Source organism: Vicia villosa, unplaced genomic scaffold (assembly GCF_029867415.1).
Source record: "Vicia villosa cultivar HV-30 ecotype Madison, WI unplaced genomic scaffold, Vvil1.0 ctg.001013F_1_1, whole genome shotgun sequence".
Taxonomy (NCBI): Eukaryota; Viridiplantae; Streptophyta; class Magnoliopsida; order Fabales; family Fabaceae; genus Vicia; species Vicia villosa.
The window spans coordinates 378,648-395,880 of NW_026705449.1; the positions used below are offsets into that span (position 1 = coordinate 378,648).

Sequence of the window (17,233 nt, forward strand, 5' to 3'; positions counted from 1 at the left end):
GTAGGTGAGATCGAGTAACTGAGCAGGCTTCATGAGATGCGAGAGTGAGAGGAGCTCGTCACCAAGACCTAAAGCACATGCCAAGGAAGTAATAATTCCGCCAAGCAAGAATGGGTTTGTAGCGGGGGCGTTGACTAAACCTTGGATGTGTTGGAACATAAACGGTGCGGCATTGAAACGGATATTATTAAGCGCACAGTAAAGGAAAAATAATTCATTTTGGTTTACCTTGTGGTTGTTAGATCTCGCAAAAATGGTATGCCCCAGGACACGTTGAAAATAACGTATAGCGGGGTTTTGAATGTGAGAAGCATGGAGTGCTCTCCAACCGGTAGGATTTTCTCCAGTGAGATGGAACCAAAATTCAAAAGCGAGTTCCTCCCAAGATCGACCATTGAGTTCTTGAAAGATTGAGCGGTGAGCGTTTGGTGCATGATTAAAATGCAAATATGAAGCTACGACATCTTGATCTAGAGCATATTCACGGTTGAACATCCGAAATTGGATGCTACCGGTTGAGAGTGGTTGATTAGAGGGAGTGTCGTAGTTGGAAGAACTCAAAAATTCTAAGACGAGCGGCTCATAAGTAGGTACGGGTTCGGTACAAAGATGGTGGAGGCTAGATTTAGTGAGCAAACGGGTAACACCATCAATGAGACCCAAAGTTTCTAGACACTCGGTGTTCACAAATTTTGTGGGAACAACCGAACGTTCGTAGAAGGCGACATATTTTGTTCGTTGAGCATCATTGTCATCATCTCGAAAGATAATGTTTGAAAAGTCGGGAGGTGGTCGCTCGGGACGCTCACTACGGATGAATGAACGTGGAGGCATGGTGAGTATGGAAATGAAAAATAGAAATGTAGTGTAGAAAAATAGAGAATGGTATGAAAGTTGTGAAGAAGAAGAGTGGTGGTGGTGTGGTTTTATAGTGAGGTTTGAAAATGGTGTGGTTAATGGAGAATTAAAATGGATTAATGGTGGTGTTTGAAGTTTGAATAGAATAGAAGGTTAGGAAATGATGAAGAATTAAGAGGTGAATGATGGAGGATGAATGAGGTTTATGGAGTTTAAATGGAATAAATAGGGGAAGAATGAGGAAGAGTGAATTTTGAAATTCAAATTCAAAATTCAAGAGGGAAAGAAAAATGGTCTGCGTGGTCAAATGCAGACTGCTGGCCTTGGGAGACGTGCGTCTCAGGCAGTCAGTCTGCTGGAGCAGAGCATGGAGACGTGCGTCTCCTGTCCCCTGATTCTTGTCAGCTGGTCCCACACAAATGGAGACGGGCGTCTCCTGTTGTAGGCAAGTGGGTCACGCATGCAAGTGACCAGACAGTGCTGACAGATACCATAAATTGTCCATCAGTTCAGAACAGTGTCGAATTTTAATACTATTAACAGCAAAAATGATAACCAGGCAAGTATATATAGCAGTCAATAGCAGTGTAACATAACACAGTAGCAGTAATCAAAAGAATTTTGCATTTAATATTAAACCAGTACTGAGTGTTAACAGAAGCAGAAAGTAAAAGTGCAAAAAAATGAAAATCTAAACTAGGAATAGAAATTACTAAAACTAGAAATAAAATCTAATAGTCTAATACGGTAACATCTAGCCACGTCTATTGTTGTGCTCATTAGACTGAATGTGTTTGAAAACTTCGTCGAACTGAGCATTTACGGTGTCGATAAAATCGAAGAACTGCATTTGCAAAGTGTGTAGCTCGTTGCGCACATGTTGTACATCTTGTTGTAGCGCAGTGATGGCTTGCTCGTGCGTATTCAGATTAGGCATTCTTTGATTCACCGATGCGGTGGATGTAGTGGGTTGTTGTTGCTCGAGCTCGACATCAGTCATATCAACAGTGTAATCATCAACAGAATTTTCAGAACGAGTTTCAGGCTCATACTCAGATATAGGTTCATCAACAGGAAGAGGTTCATAATCAGGAATGGGTTCATCTTCAGGATTAGGTTCATAGTAACCAGGAGGTGTTTCAGGTTCAGATTCAGATGCAGGCATTTCCTCATCAAAATGTTCATAAGCTTGAGGAGTTTCAGGTGATGGCTCTCTCTCAGGAATCTGACCATAGTAAAGCCAGTTGGCAGGGTTGTGCACACTCGTCCTAGGATTCGGTAAGGTGAACTGATACCAAACTTTGTTATCAATGAGCAATTCAAACCGATCAGGTCCAAGGTTACCGATGATACCTCGATTAAAGCAGAAATTGATGTCCATAGAGGTATGGGTACCATAAGGTGTCAATCTAAGCAAAGGCACTCTCATTCCTATGGCATTAGCAATCATAGTGACAAATCCGCCGATCCTAATGGGTGAAACTTCGTCTTGCGTGATGCGCTCGAAGTTTGTTAGCATGAATGCGACGGCATTGACCGGGCGATTCTGAGAGGTACAAAACATGATGAACAACTCTTCTCTAGTAACTTCAGTGACATTATCAGGCTTTCCAAAAATATAGTGAGCAAGGATCTTGTGAAAGTAGCGGAAAGCAGGATTGTGGATGTTCTCAGATTGAAATTCATTCTCTTCAGGGTTGTCGTTTCCAGTGATCTTGCCCCAGTATTTTTCCAACTCCCAGTATGGAAGATTTTCTTCAGCTACTTTGGCGTATGCATCAGGTCCATGAGGTAGTTCTAACATTTCAGCAAAATCTCGGATGCAGAAATTAAACTCCATACCAAAGAGTCTAAAGAAAATAACTCCTTTTCTCAGCCCTTGTCCACAGTTTGGAAGATAGGTCAAGGAGCTCAAGAATTCCAGAGTGAGCTTCCGGTAAGTGCTAAACTTGCGGAACAAGTGAGAACCAGTCCAACCAATTTGGTTAAGCAGGTGTAGGATGCTTTCTTCGATACCAAGTTTCACCATAGTTGGTTGGTGAGGATAGCAAGTCAAATCCATGTGTCTTTCAGCCAGCTTGTTAAATCTTGCTTCTTGTCCTCTACCACGGAACACAACTTCCATATTAATTATCAACTTCTTGCATCGTAGTTAGTAGTTAAATGAAAAACCTAGAAGTTGAAAATATTAAGATTAAGTTAGAACTAGGCTAGTGTTCATTTTTAAAAAAAATAAAATTAAATAAAACAAGTTATAATAATAATTATAATTATAAAAAGGAAGTATTTTCTCGAATTAAGATAGCAGCTATAATTATAATAATTATTATAAGATGTATGAAAAAAAATAAGAAAATTAAAATTTAGAATAATTAAAAATAGAATAATTAAATGAAAATTAAAGGTTAAAAATTAAAATAAAATAAAAATAAAAAGAATAAATAAATGTGGGTTGTCTCCCACCAAGCGCTTTGTTTAATGTCGTAAGCTCGACGATTTTAAAATAGAAAACTATTTTTTCGAAAGAGCGGGCAGTTCGTCAAATTTAAAAACTTCGATGTTTTCATCGTATTTGAGATGATGGTAATACTTAAGACGTTGCCCATTTACGACAAAAGGTTTGACGGTTTCTCCTTTGATTTCTATCGCTCCACTCGGAAATATGTTAGTTATTTCGAAAGGGCCAGACCATCTAGATCGTAACTTACCAGGAAATAATTTTAGTCTAGAATTAAATAAAAGTACTTTATCGCCTATGCTAAATTTTTTCCTAGATATACGCTTGTCGTGCCATTTTTTCGTTCGCTCTTTATAGATTTTGGCGTTTTCGTAAGCGTCTTGTCTAAGTTCTTCTAATTCGTTTATGTCTAGAAGTCGTTTCTCACCAGCGGCAGTGTAGTTTAGGTTTAAGTTCTTAATGGCCCAGTAGGATTTATGTTCTAACTCTACCGGTAGGTGGCATGATTTTCCATAAACGAGTTTGAATGGGGTAGTTCCTATTGGAGTTTTGAAAGCTGTTCTATAAGCCCATAAAGCTTCATTTAGCTTGGTTGACCAATCTTTCCTAGATATAGCAACAGTTTTCTCCAATATTTGTTTTATTTCGCGGTTAGATACTTCTACTTGACCGCTTGTTTGTGGATGGTATGGTGTGGCTATTCGATGATTCACTCCATATTTTCGAAGGAGTTTCTCAAGTATTCTTGAAATGAAATGGGAACCACCATCGCTAATTACCAATCTTGGCACACCGAACCTAGGAAAGATGACGTTTTTGAAAAGTTTGATAACTACTCGTGTATCGTTTGTAGGAGAAGCAATAGCTTCTATCCATTTTGAAACGTAATCGACGGCTACGAGTATATATTGATTTCCAAACGACGACGGAAACGGTCCCATGAAGTCTATTCCCCAGACGTCAAATATTTCTACTTCTAGAATGCCTTTTTGAGGCATTTCATCGCGTCTTGAAATGTTTCCAGTTCGTTGGCATCTATCACAGCTTAGTACAGCAAAATAAACGTCTTTCCACAGGTTGGGCCAGAAGAGTCCAGATTGAAGGATTTTGGCGCAGGTTCTAGATGTGCTATGGTGTCCTCCACACGGTGCAGAATGGCAGTATGTTATTATGCTTCTTATCTCTTCCTCGGGTACACAACGTCTAAAGATTCCATCGGGGCCTCTTTTGAACAGGAGTGGGTCGTCCCAATAGTAATGTTTTAGGTCGTGGAAGAATTTCTTCTTCTGTTGGTAACTTAGATCAGGAGGAAGCACACCAGCAGCTAGGTAGTTTACAAAATCTGCATACCAAGGTGCGTCAGATCGGGCTAAATCTATTTCTGCTAATTTGTTGGTTTCAGAGTTTGGACGGTACGGTTCGAATTCATTTGCTTCTAATTGGGCGATGAGTCTTTCATAAGGGAAATCATCGTCAATTGGTACTTGTTCGGGTTTCAGATTTTCCAATCGAGAGAGGTGATCTGCTACGACATTTTCAGTGCCCTTCTTATCTTTAATTTCCAGGTCGAACTCTTGCAGTAACAAGATCCATCTCAAAAGTCTTGGCTTAGCGTCCTTTTTGGTTAGGAGGTACCTAATGGCGGCGTGGTCAGTGTGTATGATTATTTTGGCTCCTACCAGGTAAGAACGGAATTTGTCTAATGCAAATACGACAGCTAATAATTCTTTTTCTGTCGTGGCATAATTCATCTGAGCTTCGTCTAGGGTTCTACTCGCATAATATATGACATGTAGTTTCTTATCCTTTCTTTGTCCTAGAACGGCTCCTACAGCATAATCACTTGCGTCACACATTATTTCGAAAGGCTCATTCCAGTCGGGAGGTTGCATAATTGGCGCAGAGATTAATGCTCGTTTAAGCGTTTGAAATGCTTCAGTGCATTTATCGGTGAAAATAAATTCGGCGTCTTTCATAAGTAGTTCAGTTAAGGGTTTGGTTATTTTAGAGAAGTCCTTAATGAAGCGTCGGTAAAAACCAGCGTGTCCCAGAAAACTTCTTATTTCTTTAACGGTTTTGGGAGGTTGAAGGTTTTCGATAATTTCGATTTTTGCTTTATCAACTTCGATTCCTCTATCGGATACGATGTGTCCAAGTACAATTCCTTGTCGAACCATGAAATGACATTTTTCCCAATTAAGGACTAGGTTTACGCTTACGCATCGTTTAAGCACCATTTCAAGGTTTTCTAAACATGTTTCAAAACTTCCTCCACAGACAGAGAAGTCGTCCATAAAGACCTCCATTATTCCATCTAGGAAGTCGGCAAATATTGCCATCATGCATCTTTGGAAGGTCGCGGGTGCATTGCAGAGTCCAAAAGGCATTCGTCTATAAGCGAATGTACCATAAGGACAGGTGAATGTGGTCTTCTCTTGGTCGTCAGGGTGAATAGGAATTTGGAAAAATCCGGAGTATCCATCCAGATAACAAAAATGCGAGTGTTTAGCTAGGCGTTCGAGCATTTGATCTATGAAAGGTAAAGGGAAATGGTCTTTTCGGGTAGCTTTGTTTAGCTTCCTATAGTCAATGCACATTCTCCATCCAGTTTGGGTACGTTGTGCTACAGATTCTCCTTTTGCATTAGTGATTACAGTGACTCCTCCTTTCTTTGGTACGATGTGAACAGGGCTAACCCATTTACTATCGGATATAGGATATATTATTCCAGCTTCTAGCAGTTTTTGGATTTCCTTTTTAACCACATCGCTCATAATAGGATTTATTCGCCTTTGATGTTCCCTAGAGGTTTTACTATCGTCTTCGAGCATAATGCGGTGCATACACAGAGAAGGTTTTATACCTTTCAGATCTGATATGTTATATCCTAAAGCGGTAGGGTATTTTCTTAGGACATTAAGTAATTTTTCAGTCTCGGTTCGTCCTAAGTTGGCGTTAACTATAACTGGTCGGTTTAGTTCTTCGTCTAGAAATTCGTATCTAAGATCGGTAGGAAGTGTCTTCAGCTCTATAGCAGGTTTCTTAGGTCCAGGTATAGGATCGGGAGTTAAGGCTAAGCATTCACTCAGGTGGTTATCTTGATATTCCTCACGCCAGTTGTCATCTTCAAGAATTGGCGGCATAGGAATTCTTAGGATCTCGGTTTCCTTATTTGGTTCGGATTTTATTTCCTTGACACACTCGTCGATTATGTCAGCAGAACAGCATGTGTCAATTATAGAAGGTGCTTTTAGGAATTGGGAAAGGATAAATTCTATTTTCTCTTCTCCTACTTCGAAAGTAAGCTTTCCTCGCTTTACATCTATAATTGCACCAGCGGTTGCTAAAAATGGTCTTCCTAATATGATCGGGATGTTAGAATCTTCTTGGATATCCATAATGATGAAGTCAGTTGGGATGTAGAATTGACCTACACGAACAGGGATATTCTCTAACATTCCTACAGGGTATTTAACTGAACGGTCAGCTAGTTGAAGAGACATTCTCGTTGCTTTAAGCTCACCTAGATTGAGTTTCTTACAGGTCGAAAGAGGCATCAAACTAACACTAGCTCCTAAGTCGCACAAGGCTTTCTCTATGATGGTTTTTCCAATTACGCAGGGTATAGAGAAACTACCAGGGTCTTTCAGTTTTGGAGGCATGTTATTTTGGATGATAGCGCTACATTCAGTGGTAAGCGTTATAGTTTCGTTATCCTCGAGTTTCTTTTTGTTTGATAAGATTTCTTTTAAGAACTTAGCGTACGAAGGCATCTCAGTTATGGCTTCTGTGAACGGTATGGTTATGTTTAATTGCTTCAGAAGTTCTACAAATCTTTTAAATTGCGCTTCGGTTTTTGATTTAGCTAATCTCTGAGGGTAAGGAATTGGTGGCTTATAAGGTGGTGGTGGAACGTAAGATTTCTCTTTTTCGGGTTCCACTTCGTTATTGTTCTCATCAGTCTTAGCAGTTTGTTCGTCAGTTGTTTTCTTTTGGGTTTCCTTTGGCTCTTGTTGTGACATGGGTACGTTTTGAGTTCTAGGATCTATGGGTCCATCGTAATTTGTTCCATTTCGTAGTGTTATCGCGTTCGCATGTCCTTTAGGATTGGGTTGAGGTTGAGCAGGAAACGTGCCAGCAGGGGCAGCAGTAGGTGCTTGTTGTTGAGCTACTTGTGAGATTTGAGTTTCTAACATTTTGTTATGCGTAGCTAAAGCATCTACTTTGTTCGATAGTTGTTTTAGTTGCTCGCTATTGTGGATGTTTTGATTTAGGAAGTCCTTATTGGTTTGTTGTTGGGAAGCTATGAAGTTCTCCATCATGATTTCTAGATTTGACTTCCTAGGGGTGTTTTGAGCAGCTACAGGCGCTTTTTGGTAGCCAGGTGGTACAGCAAGTGCTTGTCCAGGCGCGTACAACGCATTGTTGTTCTCCACCCCATTGGTAATGGTTTTGTGCCATGTTCTCTATGAGTTTGTATGCTTCATCATGGGGTTTGTCCATTAATGCTCCGCCAGCAGCGGCATCTATAGTCATTTTAATGTTATATAAGAGACCACCATAGAAAGTATGGATGATCAGCCATGGTTCGAGTCCATGATGAGGGCATATTCTAAGCATGTCCTTGTAACGTTCCCAAGCTTCGAAGAGCGATTCGTTATCTTTCTGGGTAAATCCGTTGATTTGACCTCTAAGCATAGCAGTTTTGCTAGGCGGAAAGTATCTCGCTAAGAATACTCTCTTCAATTCGTCCCACGTAGTTATGGAATTGGAAGGCATGGATTGAAGCCACGCTCTCGCTCTATCTCTCAAGGAGAAAGGGAAAAGGCGTAATCGAATAGCTTCGGAACTAACGTTGTTGGCTTTGATAGTGTCGGCGTATTGCACGAACACAGATAAATGGAGATTGGGGTCGTCTAAAGGGCTTCCAGAGAATTGATTCTGTTGAACAGCTTGGACCAACGAAGGTTTGAGTTCGAAATTGTTTGCCTCAATCGCAGGTGGTGCGATACTCGAATGCGGTTCAGCGCGCGAAGGAGCGGCATAGTCTCTAAGAGGACGAATAGCAGCCATCTCTAACTTCGGGGTGATTTGATTAATTTGATCAGTAAAAATCAATTCCTGATTAATCGGAATTTCTGCTACTTCGGGAAGATTGCGAGCTCTTCGTTTGACGTTAATGAAACGTTCGATCTCGTTAATTCGTTGTATTAAATCTCCTCCTTGTGAACGAGTATTTGGCATACAATCGTTCAGAAAGAAAGGGACGAATTTTCCTAGTCTCTACGGTGTAACAATGAGTTACGATATCGACTTAAATAGTCCCCGACAACGGCGCCAAAAACTTGATCGCGACTTTACGTGTCTATAAATCTGGTAACTGCAAGTGCACAGTCGTGTCGTGTAGTTTTAAAAGATATCGAATCCACAGGGACTATGAATCGATCTACCGTTATCTAAGGTTACTATGTAAAGCTAGGAGTACTAAAATTTTGATTGTTCCTAAGGGAAAATGATTGTGAGAAAATAAAGAATAATAATAAAAGACAGGTATCAGTATGTATTTCGTTTAACTAAAGGTAATCCGAAGGTCCATTGGCTTTTGCATAATTAAATTAAAAATCTTTACTAATTCCATTGATTAAAAATCCTCGTCTCAAACTTTCGCTCTATTGATTCAGACTACTATCCTAATCCTAATGTACGCTTTCGCCATCCCATTAAATTTTAGAAGAGCTTTTTGGAAACAATGTAATTAATAAAATGCCTATTTTACGAGGTTGTTATCTATTTAAATCTCCTAATCTCAAACTTTGGCTCTGTTGACTCGGAGCAAGCTAATAACCCTAACGTACGCTTTCGCCATCCCGCTCGAGTGTAAAAAACAATTTTTGAAAATAAATAAGTTCCAATTAGTTTTAATACGCTTTCGCCATCCTTAAAACTAATGTCCTATGTCTACAATCTGGTTAAAGATCTCAAACTTTCGCTCTATTGATTTTAACCTTTGACCGTCCTAACCCCTCAAACTTTCGCTCTATTGGTTTTAAGACTTACTAATTAAATTAGACATATAAACCAAAAATAAGTGATAATTAATAAAACATAATTAAGCCAATTTATTTCGGATCCCTACGGTTAACTTACTTTACATACCGACACCTTTAGTAATTTAGCCAGACATATTAATACGATTAAACATGCATAAATCGGTTCGGTTCATAATACTAAGCATATTAATTGGCATATAATATATCATGCAAACAAATATAAATAAGGCGGTAAATAAAAACCTGAATAAAATAAATGGTAACTGGATCTTCAAGTACTGAACTTCCACCACAGGTTGGCTGGATCGTTCTTCGGAATTTAAATGGCAGAAAATAAAAACAAGGAAATAAAACGATAAATCTAACGTAAGGCTAGATCTATAAAAAGTTCACAACAATTTCCAGTGTAGAAATCGTTGTGAGAAAATAAACGGTTGAATAAAAGCAGAATAAAGAAAAGCAGTTCGCGGTACAATTTCGGCAGCACTTCGTTGGCAGGAAATCGGACCCTTTGGAAGTGAGATAGCAGGTCCTATTTATAGGAGAGGTTCTGCAGTTGGAATCCGTGAATTGAGGGATCTTTTCTGACTGGGACTTGGAGACGTGCGTCTCCGCTTCTTCAGGAAGTGCTCTTGACTGACTTGAGACGTGCGTCTCAAGTGGAGGAAAAATAGGGGCAGTTGGAGACGGGCGTCTCCTCTTGGTGACGTGTCAGAAGAGAACGTGGAGACGTGCGTCTCCACTTGCTTGCATGGTTTGGGCTACGCATTTTTGTTCCTTTGTGGGCTGGTTCGTCTCTTTTGGGCCTTTGGGTCCTTAATTGCACCCTTCTTTCACTTCAGCACTCCCTTTTCATCTTTTAGGCATAAATATTGGTCATTTAAGCTCAATTTTCTTTCCTTTTCGCAAATAGTCGTAATTGAAGTGTAAAACCTGAAACAAAGCAAATACACGCGTAATATCATAATAGATTAACATAATAAACGGAAAATGCTATAAATATCTATGGATTTTAAGCTAAATATACGATATAAAATCGTGTTATCACTAACTCTGTCAGAATCAAAAGTTAAAGTAAAACAACTGTCACCAACTGCTCGAGAAGTTGAACACTTGTTCACTCTTTTTGGACAGACATGCGTGCAACTGATGAGACGCCGCTCTAGGTAACTGTGCAAATCATTTAAAAGTTCATGTTATCCCACCTAACGTCATTCATCATTAAATGCGTTTGATTTCATTTGATTCTGTAACTGTTCATTCTCATAAATTCATTGCATTCTTTTTCAAATCCGCCTCTATATATTCATCTCACATCATAACGTTTATTCTTTTACGCATTCATTTTCTCTCTCTTGTTTATGCATTTCTGCAACCTGTTTTCCCTATTTTCTAACCCTAAAAGAAAGAAACCTAGAAATATCAGTTGTGCAATTATGGCTGCTTCTTCATCAAACGTTGCTGGTTCTCCATCTCCTTCTCCACAAAATCTTCAAGTAGAAGAAGAACTGTTCTATCCTCCACTCAAATGCACTATTCCTCGAGAAGATCTAGAGGTTATCTGCGAGTTAATGGTTGATTTTGATAATCTGGCAGAACATCAGTTTGATCTCAGGGAGAATATAGCCTTTCAAGTATGGTCTCCTTTATTTCATGAATTCTGTGGACCAGTCTATCCTGATTTGGTCAAGGAATTCTGGGTTAATGCTTTCGTCATTCCTAAGGAGATTGTATCTTTTGTTCATATAAGGTTCTTTGCAATCACTGAAGATACTCTAAGAATACTGTTTGATTTGAAAGAGCCTGTTGGCGCCTTTGAACTTTCTCAAAGAGAAACCTGGGCAGATGTTCTTGCTGAACTATACCCAGATGTGACAAAGACCAAGGATGTTAAGGATTTTAAGAACATTTACAAAGTATGGACAAAGATTCTTCTTGGTTGTTTCTATCACAGGAAAGAAACCCATTCTTGAAACTTTGTCAACAGACATCAACAATACATTCTGTATTGTATTGGAACTCAGAAGAAGGTTGAGGCTTCTTACATCATTTTCAATCATATGTGGAATGCTGTAAGAGATTCTAGAGATGTGAACAGAACTAAGAAAGGCAATATTATTCCTTTTGGAAGAATTATTACCAACATTCTGGTTCAAACCAAGATGGTTGAAAAACTAGAATCTGCTGGTGTCATCAAGAATCTTCTCACTGTCACTGGAAGTGTCTTAAATGCTAACACCTTGAGAAAGATGAATCTTATTCAAGTTGTTGCACATGCTCCTCAACCTATTCCTGGAATCAGAATCAGAAGAGGACCTGTGCTAGCTGAGATTGAAGCGTTTTTCTTAAATGAACAACCAGATATTAAAGTTAGATATCTGAACGCTGTCAAGAAAGGAAGTCAGAAAGCCTCAACTTCTAAGCCTGCTGCTTCAGAAGATGTTTCAGAAGCTGCTCCAGAAGTTGCCGCTAAGAAAGAAAGAAGGACAGAGCGTAAGTTTGATCTTCTTTCTGTCTGTGAAGAGAAGAATGATCAAGAAGAAGAAGTTGCTGCTGCAGTTGTTAAGAATGTGCTTGCTGATATTGAGCAAGAAATCCAAGAAGTTGTTGTTGCAACAGTTGTTGAAACTGTTGTTGTTGAAAGTGAAAGAGATGAACAAGAAGTTGCTGAGAAAAAGAAGAAAAAGAAGAAGTCCAAGAAAGAAGACGATGAGAAAAATAATGAGAAGGATGTAGAGAAGAAGAAGAAGAAGAAGAAGAAGAAGAAGAAGAAGAAGAAGAAGAAGAAGAAAGATAAGAAAAAGAAAAAGAAAGTGGTTGAAGTCGAAAGGATCTCAGAAGAAGAAAAGAGATCAGAAGAAGTTAATAAAGAAGAAGAGCAGAAGGAAGTCGCCAGAAGGAGAGAACTGGCTCTAGCAAAGGTGAGGACATTTTTTGAGAAGAAGAAGAAGCGAAAGGCTGCAGAAGCTGAATCTGAAAGGCCTTAGAATAAGAGCACTTCAGGTATTCCTTATTCTGACCCTAACTCTGCTTCTGTTTTATGCTCAAAATCTGTACCAACAGAAGTTCCTGAACCTTCTCACTCAGAATGTCAACCAGAAATAGCCTCCACCATATCACCTTCTACTACCAAAGTTCTTACTCCTCCTCCTTCACCCATAACCAACCCTGCTTCTGACCATCCCACTGATACACTCGTTCTAGACATTCAACCCCTTCAAACTTTCTATCCCCCTCAAACAAATATCTCCATTTCTCAACCTCCTCCTCACTCAAACTATGAACCAATCTCATCCCCCACTCAAAATAATCCTACCATATCCGACATTCCAAATTCTGCGTCACATGAACAATTGCTCCGTGACTGCAACTACACACCAAAGCCCCATCCTGAACCTGAGCTGGTTTTGTTAGAATTTGAAAATGAAGCAGAATCCTCTCTTTGTCTTGATAGAGAACCTGCTCCTTATTGCATTCTACACCCAGTCTCTGCCATCACCAAAATCAAATCCCGTCGGGAATTTACTGTTGGTGTACATTTTGAACTGGTAAACATTAGGATGCAGGAAGGGTTAGATGCCTTGAAGGCCGCATATCGAACCAGGATGGATGATATGGCTTTCAGGAATCTCTGGAGAATTTTCAGAAGAAAGATGGACTCTATGTTTCTGGAGCTTCAGAAGATATGTGTAGCAAACGCTCCAGGTCCTCGTAAGATTCTCAGATCCTATGAAGACTTCTGGGTCAGTCATCTCAAGGGCAGGTATTGTCTTGAAGAAAAACTTTTCCTTGATGAGCTTGAAGAGGATTTTTCTGACCAAAAACCATGCCTGACTATGGTTGTATGGAAGCCAAAATATCCTGTTTTGACCGGAGATTTTCAATGGCTATTCAACTGGCTAAGGGAGAATCCCTCTGAGGAAGCACCAGACATGGTCATTCCTGAGGTTGTCTATCCTTCAGAAGTTGCTGCTCCCATTCCTCCAAAGAATCTGGCTGAGATTCTTAAGGCTCTGGAGAATGAAGATTCTGTGATCCCTGATCCAGAATATGCTGAAGATGCTTCTGTGTCAGAAGCTGATGTTGAGATGGAAGATGTTGAGAATCATCCTTCTGAGAAAAGTCCTGTTCAGGAAAATCAAGAAGATGTTCTCATATTGGATGCTGCTGCTGGAAATGCTATCCCTCTGAACGATAGTTGTGAAGCTTCTTCTGCTGAACCCTCCGTTCTTGTGAACGCTATCAAGGCTCTTCAACAGAATCAAGATGTTATAGCTTCTCGCTTGGATAAGCATGATGAGACGCGTGAGGAATTCAGAACCTTCATGAAGAAGCAGTCTGGAAGCACCTCTAAGATTCAAGACCTTCTGGCCAGAATAGTTTCTAAGCTAGGCTAGTCGTAGTCCTTTGGTCTTAGTTGTTTCTTTTGTTCTTGCATCTGTTTTCCTGCATCTCCTTCTGTATCTTCTGATAATTTTTGTTGGATCAATGAAATTTATCTTCTCTCCATATTGTTTGTTTTTCATCTGAATCTTTTATATGCTTTTTGATGTTATGACAAAAAGGGGGAGAAAACGTGATAATTGATTTGATTTATATTATCAGTTGCTGGGAACAAGTCTCAACATTTCTAACGATATTTGCAAGATCTATGTCTTTGAGAATATCTCTGCAGGATTGGCATAAGAAGATCTTATTGGCATAAGAAGCAAATACATGAAGAACATGTGATTGGCTTGAGAAGCAAACACATGAAGAATATGCAATTTCACAAAGAAGCATGTTATTGGAAATTGAAGCAAGCTTAGTGCTGTGAAGCTTCAAAGATCAGAAGCAAGAAGAAAGAATGTTCTAATATTCTCGTGGCAGAATATGCTCTAACACATTCTTATCCCTCATATGTTCTGATACACATTATGTTTAAGAATTTACCAGAGTTTTTGCTCTGATATATGTTCCTTCTTAAAAGAATGTTTCTGACTCATTCATGCTCTGACTTTTGTCGTTTAATTTGTTCTGAAACATTTCAGGATGTAGAGATGCTCTGGTACATTCAACAATGTTCTGATACAATCTAGCATGCAATGATTCAAGAAGAAATTCAAAGTTCTGAAGCTGTCCTATGGAAGCAAGAAGCAGAAGCTCTGAATGTTCTGAAGATTTAAGCAAATGTGAAAGTCTCTACTGAAATGGAAAATACTTAGGGAAGTCTTTTATTTAAAATTCTTCTAGTATTTATTTCAGGGGGAGATTGTCAATCTCAGGGGGAGACATATTCACACTTGTTTATATGCTTATGCTATACCTGTGTAATTGTCTTTAGTCATCTGATATTCTGATTGCAAATTCATATCAATTATATATGTTTTTGTCATCATCAAAAAGGGGGAGATTGTTAGAACAAGATTTGTTCTGATCAATATTCTTAGTTTTGATGATAACAATGTATATGAATTTTGTATAAGACAATGTGGTACTCTAATCCTATGCATTTTTCATTTCAAGAAATATATATAGAGTATGCACAAATCAGCGCAAGAAGCACTGACTCAGAAGGTTCAAGTATGCAACATCAGAACATGCTCTCGCAAGACATCAGAAGATGGTCAAGCAGAATCAGAACATGGTCTACTGAAGCATCAGAAGAACTTGAGTTCAGAAGCAGAAGCACTGAAGTTCTTATGGTATCACGCTAAGAAGCACTTCAAGGTCAGAAGACAAGAAGATGCTCTGCACCAAGCTGCTTGACTCTGATATATTCAAACGCTGTATCTACAAAGACCAGATCAGAAGCAAGTACAAGATGGCAGGCTACGCTGACTGACAAAAGGAACGTTAGAAGCTATTAAAGGCAAAGTCAGTAAAAGCAGGAAAAGAAAGGCTCGAGGTAGTTGACAAAAGAGTGAAACAATAAATGCAATGCTGTACGGATCACGCAACGAATTAAATGATCCCAACGGTCATCTTCTCAAACGCCTATATATAGAAGTTCTGATGAGAAGCTGAATACAAGACTTTGCGCAAAGATACAGAAACGCTGTCAAATTCAAAAGCTCTCAAACTTCATCTTCAACCTCACTTCATTACTGTTGTAATATCTTAGTGAGATTAAGCTTAAACTTTAAGAGAAATATCACAGTTGTGATTATAGCTTTTTAAGAAGCATTGTAAAACTCTTGTAAGAATTTGTTTACATTCATTTGTAAAGAACTATAGGAGATCAAGTTGTGATCGGATTCTCAAGAAGTCTTAGAGGGTATCTAAGCATTGTGTTCCTAGAGTGATCAGGTTGTGATCAGAATACTCTAGAAGACTTAGAGGGTATCTAAGTGGAAAACCATTGTAATCAAGTGTGATTAGTGGATTAAATCCTCCGTTGAGGTAAATCACTCTAAGGGGGTGGACTGGAGTAGTTTCGTTAACAACGAACCAGGATAAAAATCATTATGCAATTGTTTTTATCTTAAGAGTTTTTAAAGTTACACTTATTCAACCCCCCCCCCCCCCCTTTATAAGTGTTTTTCTATCCTTCAGAACCAAGCCACGTTACAACCCTTGAAAGTCCTAACTGAAGCATGGTTAGTTCGAAAGCGCACTGTCACCAAAAAGGTATCATGACTCCTTGGGGCTTACCATAAATGCTGAGTTGATATCACGTTTTTACAAATATCACGCTTTTACATCTCCTGTTTTAATGCTTTTCAAAAAATCTCAAGACAGACATATGCATTGCATCTCATGACTTCATTATTAAACATATTCTTCTACATAATTTCAAATGTTAGCATCAGAAAGAATCTGCACAGGGTACGACTAATGACTAAAAGTCATCCCGACAGACAAAACCACTTCAGCAGCAACATCTTTTACATCTGACTCAATTGATTAGAAGTCAATGAATACTAGAGGCATTACATGCTTTGTCCAATCAATTTGGGGAAATCAAGTCAAGATTCCAAGAATCTCTCAAGAATGCCAACCAGTCAGGGGCATGCACCCAAGTGGGTCCAAAGCTATTTCCCGATCAGCCAGGGGCATCATCCTTAGTTTATGATTACTAGGGGCAAGTCACCCATAGTATATATCTCAAAAAGTCCTCGCGAGGAGAATCTCTTTCAAATTCCCTATTAGCTGGGGAAAAGTTATGCAAAGCATGTTCGACACTTCGATCAATACTCATTGGTGTGTCCCAATCAATACAAGTCCAGGAATGGCAGTTGTTATAACCACCGGGGGGCAATGTTCAAAGCATCCACGCTTTCCCACAGAGCCGGTTTCACAAGATCATATCCCCACATAGTAATCCTTGAGAAGATATATTCAAATGGTCTCTCCCCAACAGGATCTTTAATCCCCCAACTGAGTTTATATCTTTGACATCACCTATTCTCCAATACTTCTCTTTCTAGAGTCATCCAACTCTCCTATCCCCAGTCAGGGTGCATCAAGGATCAATCATTCAAATGGCTCTCATCCCCAAGCAGAAATCATAAATCCCCAGCTAGGCATCTTCAAAACAAGATCAGACATAAAAATCACAATGATATAGAGATTTATTTTCTCGATCAAGAAAAATCACTAATATACTCCAGATAGCATAAACATATTCATACATTACATACATTACTTCACAATAAACATACAAGTTTATCATTTATTTTGAGATACTCGTCATATAATACATGCATCATGACATTGCATAAAGACTAACTTTACCTTTTCCAGAATACAGGTACAAACAGATAAACAAAATCTCCAATCTTCAAAGATCTAAATTCATCAATACAAACGGTGGAGACGATCATTCCAAGATCTAAATTGGTTACCCCACAAGGTGCCGAGAAGATCAACAATTCAAGATCTAAAT

At 39.1% G+C, this 17,233-nt stretch overlaps 1 non-coding gene across 1 annotated transcript; it reads left to right on the top strand.

Moving 5' to 3' along the window:
* Nucleotides 1–7,907: 7,907 nt before the first annotated feature.
* On the top strand, nucleotides 7,908–8,014 carry LOC131632766 (small nucleolar RNA R71). Its single transcript, XR_009293126.1, has one exon. It is a non-coding gene; the product is annotated as a small nucleolar RNA R71 (small nucleolar RNA).
* The last annotated feature ends 9,219 nt before the right edge of the window (nucleotides 8,015–17,233 follow it).